Below are 21,527 nucleotides of genomic sequence, written 5' to 3'. Positions count from 1 at the left end.
CTTCACAAAGGCATATTTTGTAAAACATAAATAAGGTTAGGAGAGGAGGACCTTTATATTTTGTTATACTCTATGGTGTGACTTAGGAGTAATGAAATAAGTGAAAATCCCGAAACATCTGATTGCCTCTTATCATAAATGTGGCACACTTCACACTCATGTACACAACTATACTCGACGTGACTTATGAGATATCCTAGAACCTTTCAAAACCTTGTGCTCTAAATACCAAGTTTGTCATGACCGAAAGTAAACCCTATACATGACATGTCGTATAAGAATTTGAGAGGCCCTACAAAAATCAGTTATCATACATCACAAGATAATAAAATTTTAAGAGTTCAAAAGGCAGTGTTATATCATATAGAGTTTGACAAAAGAGGAAGTCTAACATTTGTCTCAAAGCCATATAGTAAATCAAGAGTTCTTGGGACTTAACCCACACATCACATAAAATATGGAAGAGTTAGATCAATAATCAATAAAAGGTTCGGTCCTCGAAACATGAAGACTTACCAATCTTCAAATCTACTAATGCAATCAACTAGCCACGAATGGAAAGATAAGAATCAACAAGACCTACATTAGTGAAACAATTATGGAAGAAAGTATGCGTTAATACATGAAATATACTAAGTATGAGGGTAATGGAATAAAATATGAGACATGATCATAAAGGCACATAATAAAAAACATTGAATGCATGACTAAGTTAAGACATAGAAAAACTTGTTGAGAATATTAGTAAATTATGAAAGTTGATAATGCATATTTAAATAATAAAGGAAGATTCGTGAAACGTTATAAAATCAACTTAGTTTTTTTTGTGGGAAGTTTACCATCAATAGACATGAAGACCATGTGAACTATAACAAGGAATCCAGTGTTTGCCCTAAGTGGAAAAGGGATGTCTTACTTGCTAAGGTAAGGACCATGAACTTCTAGCTTACTTGGATACACTAGCTAATGTATATATAGAACAATCATTCTATGGGGGAACATAGGTATGAAATAAGAATATTTCTACTAAAATCCCGACCTCTAGCTATGGGAGAGCTTCCATTAGAACATCCTCTCGGTGCTAAGCATAAATCCCACGAAATAGTCATTAATCTAAACTTGTCTTACTATCCACAGAAACACACAGTTGTGTAACCAATCTAAATCAAAGTCATATTATCATCCATGGAAAGGTATAATTAAATAACCAATCCGAGCTAGAGACATCACATGCCAACTCCTTACACCATGCATGAGAAAACCTTTCACCATCCATAATATTTTCATAATAGCTTTTAAGGCCCATAGTCATTCACTTTATTCTAGAGATATGTCATGACCCAGGTTTACCCCTATATGTAACATGACGTACTTAACCCTGACGGGTCTCATACAAGCCCTTAGCATAATCATGAACAAAAAATGGAAGAAATGATCATAATTTAATTTTTTTTACAATCTAAGTCTTCTTTCATAAAAATAAATATAAGAGTCTCAACCTTGTCTTAATCACAATTTAATACAATCGAATACAATCTTGGGGTAACAACCCTTTACAACATAGTTTTGAAAATAGAAGGTACAAAAAGGAAACTAGAAATGAATTAGTCTTGTCCTTGAACCATGAGGACTCAGCGAGCTTAGAGAATAGTCAATCCAATCTTCATTCGAAAGGAGAAATGTATCTAAATGACCGGAACCTAAATCCATACGAAATATGGAAAATATGGGTTAGAAAAAATATTGTATTAAGTATGGAAGCCATGAATGGAGTGCTATACGCCTACTCATACTAAGTAGTACATATTGAGAAGTCATAGTTGTAATCCATGTTCAACTTCTTATCATAATTCATATTCTTGTCATATAGGGAAATATAGCCTTAACTGACATAGACCAAGTGAGCTACATGGAATCCGAGGTCTTACCCCCACATATAAAAGAGGTACCTACTTGCCTAGTGTAGAACTACCATATTAGATTTTAGGTGGATCCACTAGCTAAAGACCTATGTGGGCACATAGTTATGGGATACAGAGTTTCTACTAGAAACCTAGAATTTTTAATGTAAAAAGTTTCCATCTCATGAGATAACTTACTTTGGGAAGCCTGACTTTCTAACGTAAAGGCTTCCATCTCTTTTTCATATTCGCTCGGTGCTAAGCATAATTTCCTTTAAAATTCATATTAAGTCGTTACTTAAGGTCATATTCATAAAAGAATGCACTAGGAGCTCAAGTCAACATGATATCATGATAGCTAATAGATTCATTAGGTGAGAATATCCTTTCAACCTTAGAATCATGAATATGTTAGTAACCTTTCAAAACATATTCATAGTTTGTTCATGAGAATAACCTTTATATCAACACAACTACTTTACCATATTCATAGACATTCATACATAGTCATGTGTAGGGTTAGGTGAAGCATGATCTTGCAACAATACGACAATTACACAATAATAATTGTATCTTCACTTTAGAAGTGAATCGCAAACGTATACACAATTTTCATAAAGATGTACAAACCCTCATAACTTTCCCATTCAAGGGTCATGAATAACACTCAACCCAACATATACAATAACTTCATAATATAATTGAAATTTCATTATTCAATAACTAATTCAACATAAACATAATCAATTCACATACTTCCAATATCAACCAACCCACATCATCAATTCATGATTTAGGATTATGGGGGGAACATGGATCCACGGGGGATTTTTATCATAAATCATCTATTCTATTAATCAAATCATAATTCATCATAATCAACCATAAATAAACAATTGAAAACGTTTTGGAAGAAGACCCATGACATAAATTAAAACCCTAGGTTTTGAGGGAAGTTAGAATCTTAAAAACCAAAATTTGAAGGTACTCTATTGGTGAAAACTACCCATAGATGAAAATATTCCATGCCTTGACTAAGAATCTTCAAGAAATTTTGGGGAGAAACCTTGAAATCCACAAACCCTAGCTCGAATTGCTCTTTCTTCTTTCTTGAGTTTTAGAGAAAGAAATATTTATAGAAGAGGGAGTTTTTGATTTGATTTGGCTGTCTGAGTATAATGACTTAGTCTTGGGAATTTTGAATTAAAAACATATTATATAGTACCCTAAAAACACACAAAACTACCCCACTTTAATAGGAATCAAAAAGAAAATTACTTAATTGAACCTCACTCAGTTACCATGTCCAGGAACTACGATGGACCTTCACGAGCCAGGTAAGTATTACGGCCCATGTCGTGCTCGTGAAGGTGAGGTAGAGGCTAAGATTTTGGAGTACAAGCCCTCCTTGCTCAAGATATCTTCGTGAACCTCTTCACGAGCAGTGGTGATGACCATGATTTGTGGTGATACTTGTAAAGGGTGAGGTAGTAGCTAGGAAATAACACAAATTACTTTAGACTAGTCAAATAGTATAGCTAGATTAGTAGGTTTCATCCTCGGACATGAGGACTCACCAACAACTTGGAAATTTTTCAAGTCCTGCTTGAAAATGGCCTTGAAGATCTTCAATGGCCGAACCTACATTATTGTAGAAATAGAAGAAATATGGGTTCGTACAAACCACATGTACTAAGTATGAATATTTACAAGTGAACCATTTGAAAACATGCACAAAAGGACATTTTATTATAAACATGCTAAATTCACTTTAAAAGACTTTATGCACATTCAAGAACGTATACAAGCTCATAATCACAACACCATTCAAACATATTCATATCCATATGCAAGAGTAACATCATAATGAATCCATATAAACATTTAATGTTTTAGAGAACTTCATAAAAGCATGCAAGACCCTTACTTACAATCCCAATCCAAACCTACTAGTGTAATGCTCATGTGAATACCCATAACCCCACATAAACCAAGTAAACTAGTAAAGAGACCATAAACAATGCCTTTACCTCATATAACATCATATCATGCATAGTCATCATCATGGATAGAAATTTAGACCAAAATCATGCTCATCAAATGGAACTAGTATCATATAAGATCAACATTAGGTATTTCATTCATAACATAAGTACATAAGAACATCCTCCTTGGATCCTCTCAAGGCCAACTTATGCAATGCATAGGTAAAGTCCCATACCCTTACCAACACTAAGTAGTACCCCCTTAAGTCATCCTAGTTTGTATCCATCTTATTACTTTCTTTCATTCATTTTACTTTTGGAGACATTTGCCATAACCGAGAATACACCATGTGAGCTAAACATGGAATCCATTGTCATAAAACCCTACACCAAAAGAAGGTGATTTCTTGCAAAGTTAGAACCATACATAATCCACTAGATAGTATTCCTATTTGGGCACATAGTTATGGAACTAGGAGACTAATATTAAAGACCATCTTTATGCTATATCGAATTGTAGTCTCCATCTCATGAGAACATTGGTGAACCTACCTTCCCTCTTGGTAAGGGACACCTCTTATCATCTAGTTCGCTCGGTGCTAAGATAAATTCCCTTTTTGAAGTCTCGTAAGCCTTTCTTACCATCAATTCTTAATATAGGTCATAAGAGACAAACCCATTGTATAATCATGTCATTAGATCATTAGGTCTAGGATAAGAAAGTCCTTTCATCACCAAACCATCATCATAATATTAGCATATCATATCATAATCATAGTAATAGATTGCACATGAGAAATCCTTCAATCCCTCATAACAATACATCTATATTCATCTTACATCCATTATGTTCATTACATATGCATATATACATAACATCATCATTCACACTTCAATTGAATAACATTATCAAGAATAAACCAACATTAAACCAATAAAGTATTCATTACCTTGAAAGTCTTAACAATAGCCTCTAAAAAACTCCTTCAATACTTCATCCCAATACAACAATCCAATCATCATCATCATATAATATAAATTAAGCTATAACACATTCGGTTTTATCATCCATAATCATCAATCAACCTAATTCATAAACTAGGGTTAGGACAAAAGGGATATTTATGGGACCCTCAAGAACTAGATAAAAAGACCCAATCAATACATTAAAAAAGTCATTCTAAGAAGAAATAGTACCATCAAGACCAATTAACAACTCATAACCTCACCATCATCTTCAAGCCATTTATCAACCAAGATCCAAGATTTAGAGAAGAACATGGATCTATTGGAATTTCGATTAAACAACAACAATTAACCATTATTATACTCATAAATAATCCTAAATAATCATAATTCTTAATAATTAATCACCAATTTTAGGTTTAGAAGAAGACCCATGTGTAGAGAAAACCCTTGATTTTTGGGGGATTTTAAAATCAACTTTGAATGGACCTCTTGGGGAAAGGAATCCCAAGAGTGAAGAATCCATACCTTAATGAAGGAATTATCCACGAATTTGAGTAGAAAAGATAAGAACATGGTCTTCTTCTTCAAGCTTCCAAAGCCCTTCAACGGAGGTTGAGTAGAGAAACAATTTCGAGAGAAGTGAGAGTGATTTGGGGATTGATTTGGGTTGGTAAAAATGACGTAAAACTGACCCTAAATCAATATATAACCTCCCCTAAAATATCCAAAGATCCCTCACTTAATTGGGTCTTTTTTTGAAGTCAACTAGACTTACAAACGACACGATCAAATCTTGGATATGGCTGCGCGTCACCGGGGCACCTCCAAATATTTTTTCTGGAATCTGACTTGGGGTAGTATGTCTCGTGAAGGCCACCATAGAGAGTCTCTTTTTTACTTTTAAGTGTGGGCTACATGATGAGCAGGCACTTTCACATATGGCCTGTTTTGTAGGCTGCTTTTGCAGCCACCCTGCCAACGCATGGGCCCTCTTCAAGGACCCTTTGCGTGGTTCTTGGGGAGTCGTAACTGGACGTTTTGACTTTGTAAACATTATTTTACCTATTTAAAGTATTTTTACAAGCTTTAGACTTCAAAATACACTCCCAAACCTTCACAAGACCTAAGGACGTCTACTAGTTCAATTTCTCTAGTTTTCGACATCATGGTCGTCCCTTGACGTCTAGGGTCTAATACTTCCTAATCAAGTTAATTACAATAGTTTAGGTCTGGAAACACCATTTTAAACATTATTAATTTGTTGAGTCTCTATTCTAGGTCATGGAATTTCCAGGGTGGTACATTATCCCCTCCGTGGGAATATTCGTCCCCGAATGACACCTTAACCTTTTTATAGAAAAGAAATGACTCAAATACTAGCAGCCCAACAACAACAACATCATAATCATAATGAGTCACACACCATTAGGGGATTATCAACTCCTTTCATAACATGATCATAACTTTACACATAGCAACTCAAGTCACAACTCACCACATATAAGAGATCACCATTGATCACATAAGGAGGAGGAACTACCTTCTCAATTTCATTATAAGATTGAAATGTATCATTAAAGAGTTACATGCAATTCTTCTCAGCACAACATAAAACATGCACCCAATAAATCTCATGAAGGAAACATATAATACACTACATATAAGTCAAGTTTACCATGAGAATATGATTCATGAAAATTCAATTTAAGCATGACCCTTTGCAAGGATATGCACATATCGAATAGAAAGCCAAGTTCAACATTGATTAATTTTTAAGTGTTTTTCAAGAAGAACTACTAAACTTAACCTTGGCTAGAAGTAAGAGGAAAAAGATGAGGATAGCGGGACTTCATGTCGGCGTCGACCTCCCATGTTTCACCCACAGCTAGGTGGTTTCTCCATAGGATTTTATGGAAGCCACCTCTTTATTCCTCAATTTATTGACTTGACGATCTAGTCGGAACCTCTTCATACGAAAGGTTCTCATACACTCCAAACCCTTCTACTGAGAGAATAAACACCGGGTCACCTATACACTTCTTGAGCATAGAGATATGGAATACTTGATTAACCGAGGCTAGTTCACTTAGTAACTTGAACTCATAAGAAACTATTCCGACCTGTTTCAATATCTCATAAGGGCCCACATACCGGGGACTAAGTTTTCCCTTTTTTTAATCAAAACTCATCACCCCTTCATGGGTGGAATATTCAAGTAGATCTAATAACCTATTTCAAATTAAAGGTCTCTCCTTCTATTTTTGACATAGGATTTTTGCTGAGTACAAGCTATTTTCAACCTATCCCTTATCATTCCAACTTTTTCCTTAGCCTCATAGACTATTTCGGGGGCAAGGAGTGCAAACTCACCTACCTCAAACCACCCAACCAAAGACTGACACCTCCTACCATAGAGTGATTCAAATGGTGCCATAGAGATAATTGAATGGTAGCATTTGTTGTAAGAGAATTCTATCAAAGGTAGATTGTCATACAAATTGCCCTTGAAGTCAATGAAACACAGTCTCAACATATCCACTAGGGTTTTTATTGTGCGTACCGCCTGTCCATCCAATTGATGGTGAAAGAGGTACTTAGTTTCACTTGAGTACCTATCCCCTTTTGGAAAGACACCCAAAAGCGAGAAGCGAATTGGGAACCTCTATCCGTAATGATGGACAAAGGTCTATGAAAACTCACAATATCATTAAGGTATAACCTAGCATATTCCTCTGCCGAATAATTAGATTTGATGGGCATAAAATGGGCAGATTTTGTCAACTTATCCATAATAATCCATATGGAATCATTTTGCTTACGTATTCTAGGCAAACCCACTACAAAATCCATATTGATATCTTCACATTTCCAAGTAGGTTCATCCATCACTTGAGTTAACCCTCCCAGTCTTTGATGTTCGACCATTAATTTTTGACAATTAGGACATTTAGCCACAAACTCTGCTATATACCTTTTCAAACCGTCCCACCAATTGACCTCTTGAAGATCACGATACATTTTGGTGACACCCGGATGAATGGAATATCAGGAACCATGAGCTTCTTCCAAAAGATGTCCTCTTAGACCATTCACATCTGGTACATAGACCATTCACATCCGGTACACACAACCTACCTTGGTACCTAAGTAACCCATCCCCCCTTGGGAGAATGCTTCATTGAGATTACTAAGAACCGATTCGTTTAACTCCATAAATAGAGGGTCAATATGTTGCTTAGATTTCACCTCCACCACTAAAGATGCACCAGAGCAATGATGAACACCCAACTAGGCCAATCTATGTACATATTTCACTAACTCTTTCTTATTACTTGGAACATGGGCTACACTACCCATTGACATTCAACTTAGAGCATCGGCCACCAGGTTGGCCTTGCGGGGGTGGTAGAGAATACTTGTGTTGTAATCCTTCAATAGTTCCACTACCTGTTGGAGATTCAACTCCTTTTGAGTGACCACATATTGAAAGCTCTTGTGGTCGGTGAATATGTCCATATGTATACCATATAAATAATGCCTCCATATTTTCATGGCAAACACTATGACTGCTAATTAAAGATCATGATTTGGATATTTCTTTTCATGCACCTTGAGTTGTCGAGAGGCATATGTTATCACCTTACCATGTTGCATGAGAAAAAAACCCAAACCTACTCGAGAAGCGTCATAATATACTACAAACCCTTTGGTACCCTCCAACAAGGTCAACACAAGAGCGGAGGTTAACTTATCTTTTAAATCTTGGAAGCCTATTTCACAAGATTCCGACCATTTAAACTTAACTTTCTTTTGGGTTAAGGTAGTTAATAGTGAAGCGATAGATATAGATCTTCAAAAAGTATCCGATAATATTCGAATAAACCCAAGAAACATCAAATACCCGTTGGTGTCAATGGTCTAGGACAATTCTTAGCCGCCTCTATTTTCTACGGATCAACCTCTATACCCTCACTTGAAACAATGTGACCAAGAAATACAATCGATCTCAACCAAAATTCACACATACTATATTTAGCATAGAGTTGATGTTCCTCGAGGACTTGCAATACTATCGTCAAATGACCTATGTGTTCATCCTCATCCTTAGAATATACCAAGATATCATCAATGAAGACAATTACAAATGAGTCAAGGTAATTCGAGAACACCTTATTAATAAGGTCCATAAAATCTTTCGGGGGCATTGGTTAGAAAAACACAAAACTTGGAACTCATAATGACCATACCTAGTTCGGAAAAACTTTTTAGGATGTCAACATTTCTCACCCTAAGTTGTGATACCCCAACCTCAAATCAATTTTTGATAAGTAGCTTGCCCCTTGAAGTTGGTTAAATAAATAATCAATCATAGGGAGAGGATACTTGTTCTTTATGGTGACCTTATTTAGTTGTTGGTAATCAGTGCACATCCTAAGGGACCCATCCTTCTTTTACACGAATAACACCAGAGCTCTCCATGGAGAAATACTTGGATGTATGAAATCTTTCTCTAGTAAATCTTTGAGTTGAATATTTAGTTCCTTCAACTTGGTCGGAGCCATCCGGCAAGGAGGGATTGAAATAGGCTTCGTATCCGGTAATAATCTATGCCAAAGTCTATTTTCCGTTTAGGAGGAATTCCAAGAAAGTCATTCGGGAAGACTTCCGAAAATTCCTTCATTATGGGTACCAACTAAAAAGGAGGAGACTCGGACCCAAGGTCCTTGACCCTCACAATATGGTAGAGACATACCTTAGAAATCATCTTACAATCTTTTAGACATAAAATAATTTGACCTGTATGGATTGAGTTTTCCCCCTTCCATTCTAAGATGAGTTCATTAGGAAATTGAAATTGAACTACCCTTGTCCTACAATTAAAAGAAGCAAAACAATCATGTAACCAATCCATACCCAATATGACATCAAAGTCCAACATATGAAGTTCTACCAAATCGACCAATGTAACTCTATTGGACAATAGTATGGGGCAGCTCCTATAGACTATTTTAGGAACAACGGAGTCATCCACCGAGTTAGTAACTGAAAAAGGTTCAACTTATACATTGGGTAGCACATCAAACTTCATATCCACTAAAGGATTCACAAAATATAAAGTGGCACCGGGATCTAGCAATGCATAAACATTAATTGAAAATACTTGCAACATACCAGTAACGATATCAGGAGAATTCTCTTGATCATCCCTAGAGCAGAGAGCATAAATTTGTTCTTCTTAGGAGCATCTAGAGTAGGATCACTTTCTTGTACTTGGTTACTCTCCTTTTCTCGATCCTTAAGCATGGTACGATCTCTCACCTTATGGGCACTTATTCCACAACCAAAGCAATTATCCGTTCCAACTAGACATTCATCCATATGTTTCTTACCACATTTTGCACAAGTAGGTTTCTCACACCTCTTCCCCCTTGGGAACTAGGGTTAGACACCCTATACTTTCTAGACTTGGGAAATTTAGAAGGAACTTGGTTGGAGAATCTCTTCTTGAACTTCGGTTTGTATTGAATTTCCAACTTACCCTTAGAAGTACCTCATTCATAGGATCTTGCCCTCTTGCCATTCCTATTATTACTTTTAATCCTACTCTCCTCAACTTGTTGAGCATGCACCATCAAATGAGAAATGTCCATGTTCTCATGAAGCTTCGCTTAATGACACTCTTCCACACAATCATCAAACAAACCCATCACAAAATGGTTCATTTCATCTCTAGGATTGGACACCAAAGAAGAGGCATATTTAGAGAACTTAGTGAATTTCAAAGAGTTCCGTAGCATACTCATACCTCCTTGACGAAGGTTGATAAACTCGTCCACCTTAGACTCTCTTTTATCCCTTGGGAAGAAACTATCAAGAAATTCCATCCGAAAGTGTTCCCAACATATGGGACACTCTCTAAAAACCTTATTGTCCTTCCATTGCGTGTACCAAGATTGAGCCACATCCTTGAGTTGTAAGTAGCTAGCTCGACCTTCTCATTCGAACTCACCCCATAGCATATAAAATCTTATGAACCTCATCAAGAAAATCTTGGGGGATATTCATTAACCTTAGATTAGAACCAAAGTACATTGGAGGGTTCATCCTTGTGAAGTCCTTCAAGCGAGAAGCCATGGTACTAGCATTTTGGTTCACACGAGATGCAACTTCGCGGTTTGTTTGAGAGCCATAGATTGAGCAGTTGTAGCTATGAGTTGAGCTTGAAAAGTCATAGCTTTAGCCAAGTTGATGAAATCTGTAATCTCTCCATCCATCATAGCTGGAGGATTGACTAGACCTTGGTCACCTAGAGGAGCTTGTTCTTGAGGAGGAGCTTGGTTTTCTTGGGGAGGAACTCCTACATTAACAATCTTCTCTTAAACTCTTCTTGTGGTTGCCTTCTAGTAGTCATAGCCTATAACGAGAAGAAAAGGATTAGAAAAGAACGATATATAGAGTTAAGATTCTTGAGGCACGACTTATGATTACCGAAGAAGTGAGGATTTCCTAAGCATCACATAGCGTCTCATTCATAAGTGTGGCGTGCTTCACAATTATGAACAAGACTCTTCGTAGACGGGGTTTTTTGAGACATTATTCATATGATTATTCAACCTTATGCTCTGACACAAAGTTTGTCACGACTAGGGAGCACCTCCTAGACGTAACTGATGTGTTCTTCTTCTTAGAGGCCTTAGACTAGCCCGTAGCTTACATCATTCCATATCATAGGTAGAGAAAATGTGGAAAAATTAAAACTTTACATATGAAGTTTACTTAGGCTTCTTATTTATGATAAGAGTCTACATAGTTGTCTCACACATAACCATCTATCATAGTAGTACAAGATTTTGGGTTATAAAACCCTTAGAACATTCCAATAAGTCTCATAAGAGAATACAACATAGTTTTTAAAAGATACGAAATAAAACAAATGTCTTTAGACTAGTAAAATAGTTGGCTAGAATAGTAGGCTTCATCCTCAAACTTGGGGAATCACCAACAACTTGGGAACTATCCAAGTCTTCCTTGAAATTGGAATTGAAGCTATTCAATGGCCCGAAGCTACATCATTGTAGAAATAGAAGAAATATGGGTTAGTACAAACTACATGTACTAAGTATATGGATATATGCAAGTAAACCATTTGAAAACATGCACAAAAGGACATTCTAGAACAAACATGGTAAATTCACTTTAAAATCCTTGATGCACATTGGAAAAACATATACAAGTTCCTAATCACAACATCATTAAGACATATTCATATCCATATGCAGGAGTATCATAATCATGAATCCATATAAACATTTCATGTTTTAGAGTTCATTTCATCAAAGCATACATGGCCCTTACTCACAATCTAAATTCAATCCTACTAGTGCAATGCTCATGTTAATCCCCATAACCCCACATAAACCAAGTAAACTAGTAAAGAGACCATAAGTAATTCCTTTACCTAATATAACATCATATGATTCATAGTCATCATCATACACAACAATTTAGACCAAAATCATGCTCATAAAATGGATCCAACATCACATAAGATCAACATCATATAAGATCAACATTAAGCATTTCATTCATAACATAAGTACATAAGAATGTCCCCCTAGGACTCCTCTTAAATCCATTCATAACATAATTACATAATAACATCCCCCTAGGACTCCCCTCAAAGTCATTCATAACATAAGTACATAAGAACATCCCCCTATGACTCTTCCATTGGTCAAACACGATTCTAGAGACACCCTTCAATTGGTATGCAACTAGTCGCACTCTCTCAACATCGATGACATGTATAACCTCCATAATCTTTCGTAGATCTTCCAAAAAGTTCTTTGGATCCTTAGTGGAACTTGAACCGGTAAAGTATGTAGGATTCATCCTAAAAAACTCATGGATCCTGCATGTATCAACCACATCATGTTGATTCCCTCTTTGTTTTCCAGCTTGGTTGTCCACCACTTGACCTAATATTCGGATAGCATCCCTGAACTCAGCATTAGTGACCTCTCCTTGGGGTTTCACTTTTGGTGAATTGGGTACCCCTTGATCTTGATGATCAACATTTCTCCTAGTAGTACAACCTCAGGAAATTCTTCGTGGAGGCATGATCTTGAAGATATGCGCAAGCATGAATTGGAAAGAAAATTTTATAGAGTTGAACTCTATCACCAAAAAGAGAATGAAAGATATATGATAGTTCCTACAAGTCGCATACTCCTAATTATGGATGTGTCGTGCTTCGCACCGATAATTATGACTCTACAACACGACTTCATAGACACCTTTAGGACTCTTAAGCTCTATGCTCTGATGTCAACTTTTTCAACCCTAAGCCTACACCCTGGACGTGGCCGACACCGGGGAACCATTAATGGCCCCAAGAAAACCCTTGGCCTTGCTCAACTCTCAAAAGAAGACTTACTCCACATACGATGACATCAAAAAGTAAACTATAACTGAGGTCTCTTAAAGATACCTCACAAATATTTAAAGAGACATTCAACTGCCTAAAACAGGCAACTATAGTCTCAACAATAACAATGAAAAATCAAAAGACTCATGAACTACTGTGTATCTATCTATGAAGATTCTACTACTGTGAGAGATGTTGTCACAAGAACCCCAATCCTCCTAATAAAATATACATAACTGAAATAAATAAGGGATCCTCCAAAAGAAAGAAGGATCACCTACATCTCTGGAACTCGACTAGATCAACAAAGCAGTACTTGATGATCCTAGTTACTTGTATCTGCATCATAAAAGATGCAAAACAAATGGCGTCAGTACATACAATGTATGAGCATGCGAGGAAATATACAACATGATATTATCTTGAACCGTAGTTGAAGAAACAACTTACCTCATCAAAAATTCAACTCAATTCATTTCAATATTAAAGTGATAAAAATAATGCGATATAAAGAAAAGTTTTTAAAAAACTAGATAAAACTCAATCTATTGAAAGATACAATGTGTCTTAGTGAATATGTAAGAATATAAAATAAACTATGTTTGAGAGATTCTCTAACCACAACCATCACTATGAGTTGTGTGATGATACAATGCCTCACCCATTTTGCAAGAAGTGTCATATACCTTATCGCGGTATATAACTACTTGACTAAGTGTGTCCACTAGTCTATGATTAAAATCAACGAAGGAATCATCTAAAAAGTATGATCATTTTTACCACGCTCACTTGGCTTACGGTGACTTTGAGTTGTATGAACTCGTTTCCATATCAGTGCTCAATACTACTCAAAAGAATATACCTTAGCTCATATGTTTTTCTTAAAAGAACATTTTGTCATCCTCAAATTTGAGATTATTACTCAAATTATTTTCATTAAAATAGATAGTACTCAAAACTCCTCATGAACTCTTTTGGAAATCAGTGTTTTCCCTCAGCTTAAAATGTAAAAACATTTACAGGGAATGATTAGTTCCCATATATCATTTTAAAGAAAATGAAGTCAACTCTACTCTTCCTCAAACTCAAGTACTCAAGTCTTAAAACAAATTTAAAAATATTATAAAAAACTTGTCAAGATGACTCGGAAGAACTCTCAAAACTAGACTCTTCACTCTACCTTGAATTTGAATTATGAATTTAAGGTTATGATTCATGTAATGAATGATTTATTGATTGTTTTGTAGCAGTTTAGAGTATTTAGAATCAATAGGGAGTAAAGATGAACTTTTAAAGAACTTAAATGGAGTAAACCAAGGAAAAAAGGTGGTGGCCGGCGGCCCTAAAACACTCCTTGAGCGGGGCGCCAGCCCCTGATCTTCTGTGAACACTTTGTTGCTCACTTCTAGGGTGCCGCCTCAGTACCTCCCTAAGCTATTCTGACAAATTTTCTCACTCGTTTTCTAATTCTAAATCACTTTTGATCGAGTGATTTCCTCAAGTTTTACTTAAATTAATTACCCAATATAAGTACACAAGAATCTACTAAAAAACAACTCGTAAACTCGATACCATTATCTCAAGAACTCATTATGGAATGAACTACCTTTCTTTTTATACATATTTTTTATCCTCCAAAAGTAATTATATCCTTCATTTTCCTTAAATAACATTGTAACGACCCGAGAGCACCCCCCAAAATAATCACACGGCGTTCTCGACCTCTTGGAGGTCTTTTACAAGCCCCTTAGCATTTATTAATCACATAGATATGAAAAGTAATGCGAAATTAAAATTTTTCACATTAATAGACGAAGTATTTTCTAAACCATAAGAAATAAACTAAGTCTCATTGTAACCCATCATAGACACAAGTCAATAATATAGGGTCATAGCCTTTTCATTAATTTTAAAATAAACTTATAGTCTATTACAAAGTCTTTTCAAAAAAGAAAACTAGAACTAAGATCCATGTCTTTTATCATGTGAGGACATACCAATCTTGATATAGATCTATTTCCCAAGCTTCAACTTTTATAAAATCCTCACTTGCCACCTGCACTTGTAGACATAGAGAAACATATGGAATTAGCACAATTGATGCACTAAGCATGGTCAACAAGCAAGAAAACCTTTGCAAAAAGGGACATTTACTTTAAGATATACTTTCATGATATTTTTATAGAAACCTTCATCATAAGAGTTTAAGAGACATAATACAAGTCAACAATAATCTATAAGACATATTCCATATTCAAAAATTAATCTTTTTCATCGATTTAGATCCTCCACCTAAAGTTACTCTAAGACTGACCTGTACATCCTCTTCAAACATACCTAGGTGATACTCAAAGCTACCCTTGATAAAAACCTTTCATTTTAACATTCTTTTACTAAGAAAGCATTATTCATTAAATCTATTTAAGAGACAGGTAAATAATTAGGTGAATTTTACATAATTGTCTTAGAAGACCTAGGGAACTCATTCTAGCATCTTAAAATCCTAATCGTGCCTTATGTAGATAGCATCCGATTATACTACCAACACGTTGCAGAATCTATCGAATATTAGGATGGACATCTCATATGATGATAATAGGCATTAACCGACATAGACCACACTAGCTAGGTATGGAATCTGGAGTCATCAAAGCCCCACACCATTGAAGGTGTTCTACTTGCCAAAGGTATAATTAAGGAAACATCTCATGTAGACACATGGTTTAGGGGATATCCAAGGTTTTTATTGTACCTTAGCCTCATACTCAACTAGAGCTACTCCCTTTAGCATATCCACTTGGTGCTTTGCCTTTGTTTTCATAGAGTAATTTCATTCACATAGGTTTATTAGAGAAGGTACCATCACTAAGTCCTACAAACTTATAATACCATTTCCAAGGATGGGTCCACTAGGTCTACCAACCAAGTTCTATTCGGATAGGTCTTATATGTTTTCATGCCGTTCTAGCCAGCCTACCTCGAATTCCATCATTCCACTCAATAAGGGCACTATTACAGTCTACCACATCAAGGCTTCTTTATTAACCTTTTTTTTTATATTTAAGGTTACACATTCACTTAGGGTTCTAGACTCATAAAGAAGGGGCACCATACTAAGATCTACCGGTTCAAGACATACTCTAGAATACCTCATAATCTTTCTAGGAAGGGAACCAACTTTAGGTATACCGATCCTAGACTTTCATTCATAAACTCATTCAATACAATTTAAATACCCTGTACGGAACACTAAGTCTACCAACACAAGACACAACATCATTTTATAAAGACTTTTCTTAGTCCTTCATTATCATAAATTAACCATTATAGAGGAAGTACTTTCAATTGTATGATTATAGCACCAAAAGATCATATAGACAACACATGAGCACCTTAACCTTATACATTCACTCATACAATACCATGATAACATTGTAAATCACATAATAATGACGAGAAGGCGACACTCATAACATTTATTACAATAAACACTGCCACCATAACTGGACCATACCAATAAATAGCAATTCGATATCAATTATACATCAAATAAAGGAATTAGGTCAACTCGCCACCTTCCAATAGACACAATCACCATTCCTTAGCGTTTCCAAAAACATTCACACAACAAGAGATCTTACGAATGACAATGTCCATAAGACTAGGCCGACAATTAAGCCATAACAATGATGCAACAAAACTCAATATAGATATTAATACTCTAAGGCAATCTAAGAACAATTTCAAAAATGATCCTTATATAACTTAATATCCCCTAACAATTTAAACAGGAATTCAACAAAATTAGATAACCATCAATACCTTCACTTTAGAGCCAAAATTAGGAATGCAAGGAATACATGGGTTTATGGAGTTTTTTATCATAATAACATCAATTAAACATTAAATATCTCATATGTTTTCAATTTAAACCTTTTTATGCAACAACCCAAGCTTAGAATTTGAAATAGGATTTTATGGTTTTTAAAGATCTTTACAAAATATTTGAAATTGGCTCCTTGATTAAGTGAAGATAAAGGATGAAATCACTAACTTTATGGACAAACCACTGAAAATGTTTCGATCGTAGCTTCAACCTAGCTTCAAGCTCCTATGGGAGAGGGGTTTTGATTTTAAAAAGTGAAGTCTAATTTAGGTATAGGTATTTAAACTAACTTATTATACATTAAAACACTTAATAACCATCTAGGACAATCAGGACGTGGTGTGAGATTACTACTTTACCTCTAAGTTGGCTGAGACCCTGCACAAATTGCAGGTGGCGAACGACGGTTACAATGACGGTGCATCAATAGGACTGCGGACCGTCCTGCTGGTTCGTGGTTTTGGTTAGAGAACCCTCAATTGAGGTATATGGTTCCACAATTATGTTTGGATCCAGGCCCCATTTAATGGGGCATCGTATGATCTACTGGGAGTCATTTGAGTCATCAATTGGGCTGTTTTTGGCAGCTTCATGGAAAACGTTTGGGTCCTCTTCAAGGACCCTCAGAAATGATCTTGGGGAGTTTTACCCAAATTTTTCGACTGTAAACCTGATAATATAGATGTTAGGGTCCCCTACCATCATTTTATACACCAACAACACATAAAACATGCAAATGAACACTAAAGCACACACAAGCCTTGTTTCCAAACGTCTTGGTCGTTCTTCGACATTTCACTTCCAAACTTTTTAAGATGCCTTCTCAAGCTATTATTCATTAGGATCTAGTTTAACCTATTTCATTTTAAGGGTTGTTTCGTTCTCCCCACTTAGAAAAAAAATCATCTTTAAATGACACTAACATTCTTCTAACATACTGAAAATTCTAAAACTTATGACTAGCAGCTCACAACCATACCATATCAAAACAATACATACATTGTTAGGAGGGACTTCAACTCCACATAACACGAGACTCAACCACAACAAGAGAGTAGGAATAACATCAACAACCAATCATGCAATAAGACTCTACATTTCTAATTTCATATAGGAGGAACTTCCTTCTCCACATATCATCATACTTACAACAACAGTTTTGAGTACACCATGCCAATTTCTAATAAAAGCACAACTATGCAACATTCTCAATAGTTCACTATGAACATGCTTATAAGTTCACTAATGAAACATTTACGCAATTCATTATAGGTGCACATCAATAAGAGAAACAAAATCATTTAAGCTCATTTTACCATATAAACATAAATTTATGGAAACATGCCAAAATTATAAGGGAACTATGAAACTCATTTTTCACAAAGAATCTCAATTCATGCACATGCTACTCAAAAGTTCAAACTCTCAATCTTGAATAGAATAGAATAGAAGACACGAAATCTATCAACCCAACTATTAACCATATTCCCCCACTTGGGATACACCCGTCACAATACACTCTTCAAAATCAACCTTGACATATACTCACCTAGTCAAAAACCATAATAAGCATCAAAACTCACCTCCTTCTCTCTCAAACCTTGCAACAATACCCCTTCCAAATGATCCCATCAAGATGACCACTGTACAAGTGAATTAAGAGATAGACCATATGGATTTAAGCTCTATGACACGACACAAAAGTATTGAAGAAAGTGAAACTTCTATCTTCCTATAGCCTCCTGCTCATAGATGTGTGGAGACTCACTACAATTGAACAAGACTCTACTAGACGAGGCTTTTCAAGACTTTGAATCCTAAATACTACTTCATAACCTTTTGCTATGATACCAAGTTAGAAACGACCCTTGAGCACCCCTAACTCGCCACATGGCCTACTCAACCTCTCGGAGGTCTTGTACAAGTAGAATTCATTCATCACATAGATATGTAAAGTAGTGCTTAACATTAATAGTCAACTCTTTTATAAACCATAAGAAAGAAACTAACTCTCATCATAAGCCATCTTAGACACAAGTCAATGACATAGGGTTATAGCCCTTTATTAATTTGAAAAGAAACTTATAGTCTATTACAAAGTGTTTTAAAAATAAAACTAGAACTAAGATCCATGTCATTGATTATGTGAGGACATACCAATATTGATAAAAATCTACTTTCCAAGCTTCAACTTCTAGAAAATCCTCACTTTCCACCTACACTTGAAGAATTAGGGAAATATATGAAATTAGCATAAATGATGTAATATGTATGGTGAACATGCAACAAAACCATGCAAAAAGGAAAATTTACTCTAAAATATACTTTTATGCTATTTTGATAGAAACCTTCATCATAAGAGTTAAAAAGACATTATCCAACTCAAAAATCATATATAAGACATATTTCATATTCAATAAGTAAGGTTTTTCATCATTTTAGACCCTCAACCTAAAGTTACTCTATGACTCACCTAAGTAAGACATGAAGAGACTACCCATACAACCTCTTCAAGCACACCTAGGCGATCCTCAAAGATAACCTAGATAAATACCTTTTATTTTAAAATTATTTTTCTGAGCAAGAATTCTCCATTAAATCCATTAAATATACAAGTAAGCAATTAGGAGGCTTCACATAATGGTCTTGGAAGACCTTCAGATTTCACTGTAGCATATTCAAAGCCTACTCATTCCATGTGTAGATAGTCTCCCATTACCCTACCTACATGTTGTAGAACCTATCCAATACTAGAATGCACATCTACATGATAAGAACAGACATTAATCAACATAGACCACACTATCTAGGTATGGAATTCGATGTCATAAGACCACACACCGTGGAAGGTTTTCTACTTGCCAAAGGTAGAAGTAAGGACACATCCTATGTAGGCACATGGTTTAAGGGATATAAAAAGGTTTGTTTGTACTTTATCTTCATACTCAACTAGAATTATTCCCTTGAACATATCCACTCAATGCTTTGCCTTTGTTCTCACAGAGTAATTTCATTCACATAGGTGTAGTAGAGATGGTACCATCACTAAGTCCTACCAACTCATAATACCATTTCCAAGGATGGATCCACTAGGACTTCCAACCAAGGTCTATTTGGAGAGCTCTTATGTCTTCTTTAAAGATGGTTTCATGCCGTTCAAGCCAACCTACCTCTAATTCCATTATTCCGCTCAAAAAGGGAACCATTATAGGGTAGTACTTTAAGGCTTCTTTATTAACCTATTTTTCATATTAAGAGTTTTAAATTCACTTAGGGTTTTAGACTCATCAAAAAGGGGCACCATGATTAGGTCTACCGGTTCTAGACATACTCTAGAATACCTTATTAATCAATCGAAGGGCACCAACTTTAGGTTTACTGATCCTAGACTTTCATTCATACACTCATGCAATACAATTTATGTACCAAGTTGCGACAACTAAGTCTTACAACAAAAGACACAACATCATTTTATAAGACTCTTCTTTGTCCTTCATTGTAATATATTAAACATTGGAGATTAAGTACATTCAATCATATCAATATAACACCCATAAAAGATAATATATACATCACATTAGCACCTTTACGTTATGCATTCACTCATACCATACCATAATAATATCATAATTATCGTAATTATGATAATAAGGCCATGTTCATAACATTTATAACAATTAAACACCGCCACCGTAAGTGGATCATACCAATCAATAGAAATTCGATATTAATTATACATCAATTAAAGGAACTAGTTCAACTCACCACCTTCCAATAGCCACAATCACCATTTCTTAGCATTTCTAATAAATTCACACAACAATAGATCTTACCATTTACAATGTCCATAAGACAAGGCCGACAATTCATCCATTATATGATCCAACGAAACTCAATATCGGTAATAATAATATAAGGCAATCTAAGAACAATTTCAATAATGATCCGCATATAATTCGAAAGCCAATAACAATCTAAACATAAATTAAATAAAATTAGATCATAATACCTTAACTTTAGACCCAAAATTAGGAATTCAAGGAATACATGGTTTCATGTAATTTTTATCATAAAACTATCAAATAACATTGATTATATCAAAAAATTTCAATCCAAACCTTTTTATGCAAGAACCCATTCTTAGAATTTAAAATAGGATTTTATGGTGTTTGAGGATCTTTGTAAAGCATTTGGAATTGGCTCCTTGAATGAGAGAAGAATCAAAGATGAAATAACTACCTAAATTGTTGAAATCCCACGAAATTAATGGAGAAACCACTGAAAATTCTTCAATCCTAGCTTCAAGATCTGATCGAGTCTAGAGAATTCTTTTTGAGAGAGGGATTCTGATTATGAAA

The 21,527-nt window shown here is 35.4% G+C and overlaps 2 long non-coding RNA genes across 2 annotated transcripts in view; one reads left to right on the top strand and one right to left on the bottom strand.

Moving 5' to 3' along the window:
• Positions 1 to 21,527, top strand: part of LOC112941347 (uncharacterized) — a 52,594-nt gene that overhangs the window by 5,667 nt on the left and 25,400 nt on the right. The window lies entirely within an intron of this gene.
• On the bottom strand, positions 15,163 to 19,393 carry LOC138347899 (uncharacterized). The gene is made up of 2 exons (XR_011220460.1): positions 19,327 to 19,393; positions 15,163 to 15,339 (listed from the first exon to the last, which is right to left on the bottom strand). It is a non-coding gene; the product is annotated as an uncharacterized lncRNA (long non-coding RNA).

Source organism: Solanum lycopersicum, chromosome 4 (genome assembly GCF_036512215.1).
Source record: "Solanum lycopersicum chromosome 4, SLM_r2.1".
In the NCBI taxonomy this organism is placed as follows: domain Eukaryota; kingdom Viridiplantae; phylum Streptophyta; class Magnoliopsida; order Solanales; family Solanaceae; genus Solanum; species Solanum lycopersicum.
The sequence above is the reverse complement of the archived record's forward strand: the minus strand, read 5'-3'. Positions and strand labels throughout refer to the sequence as shown.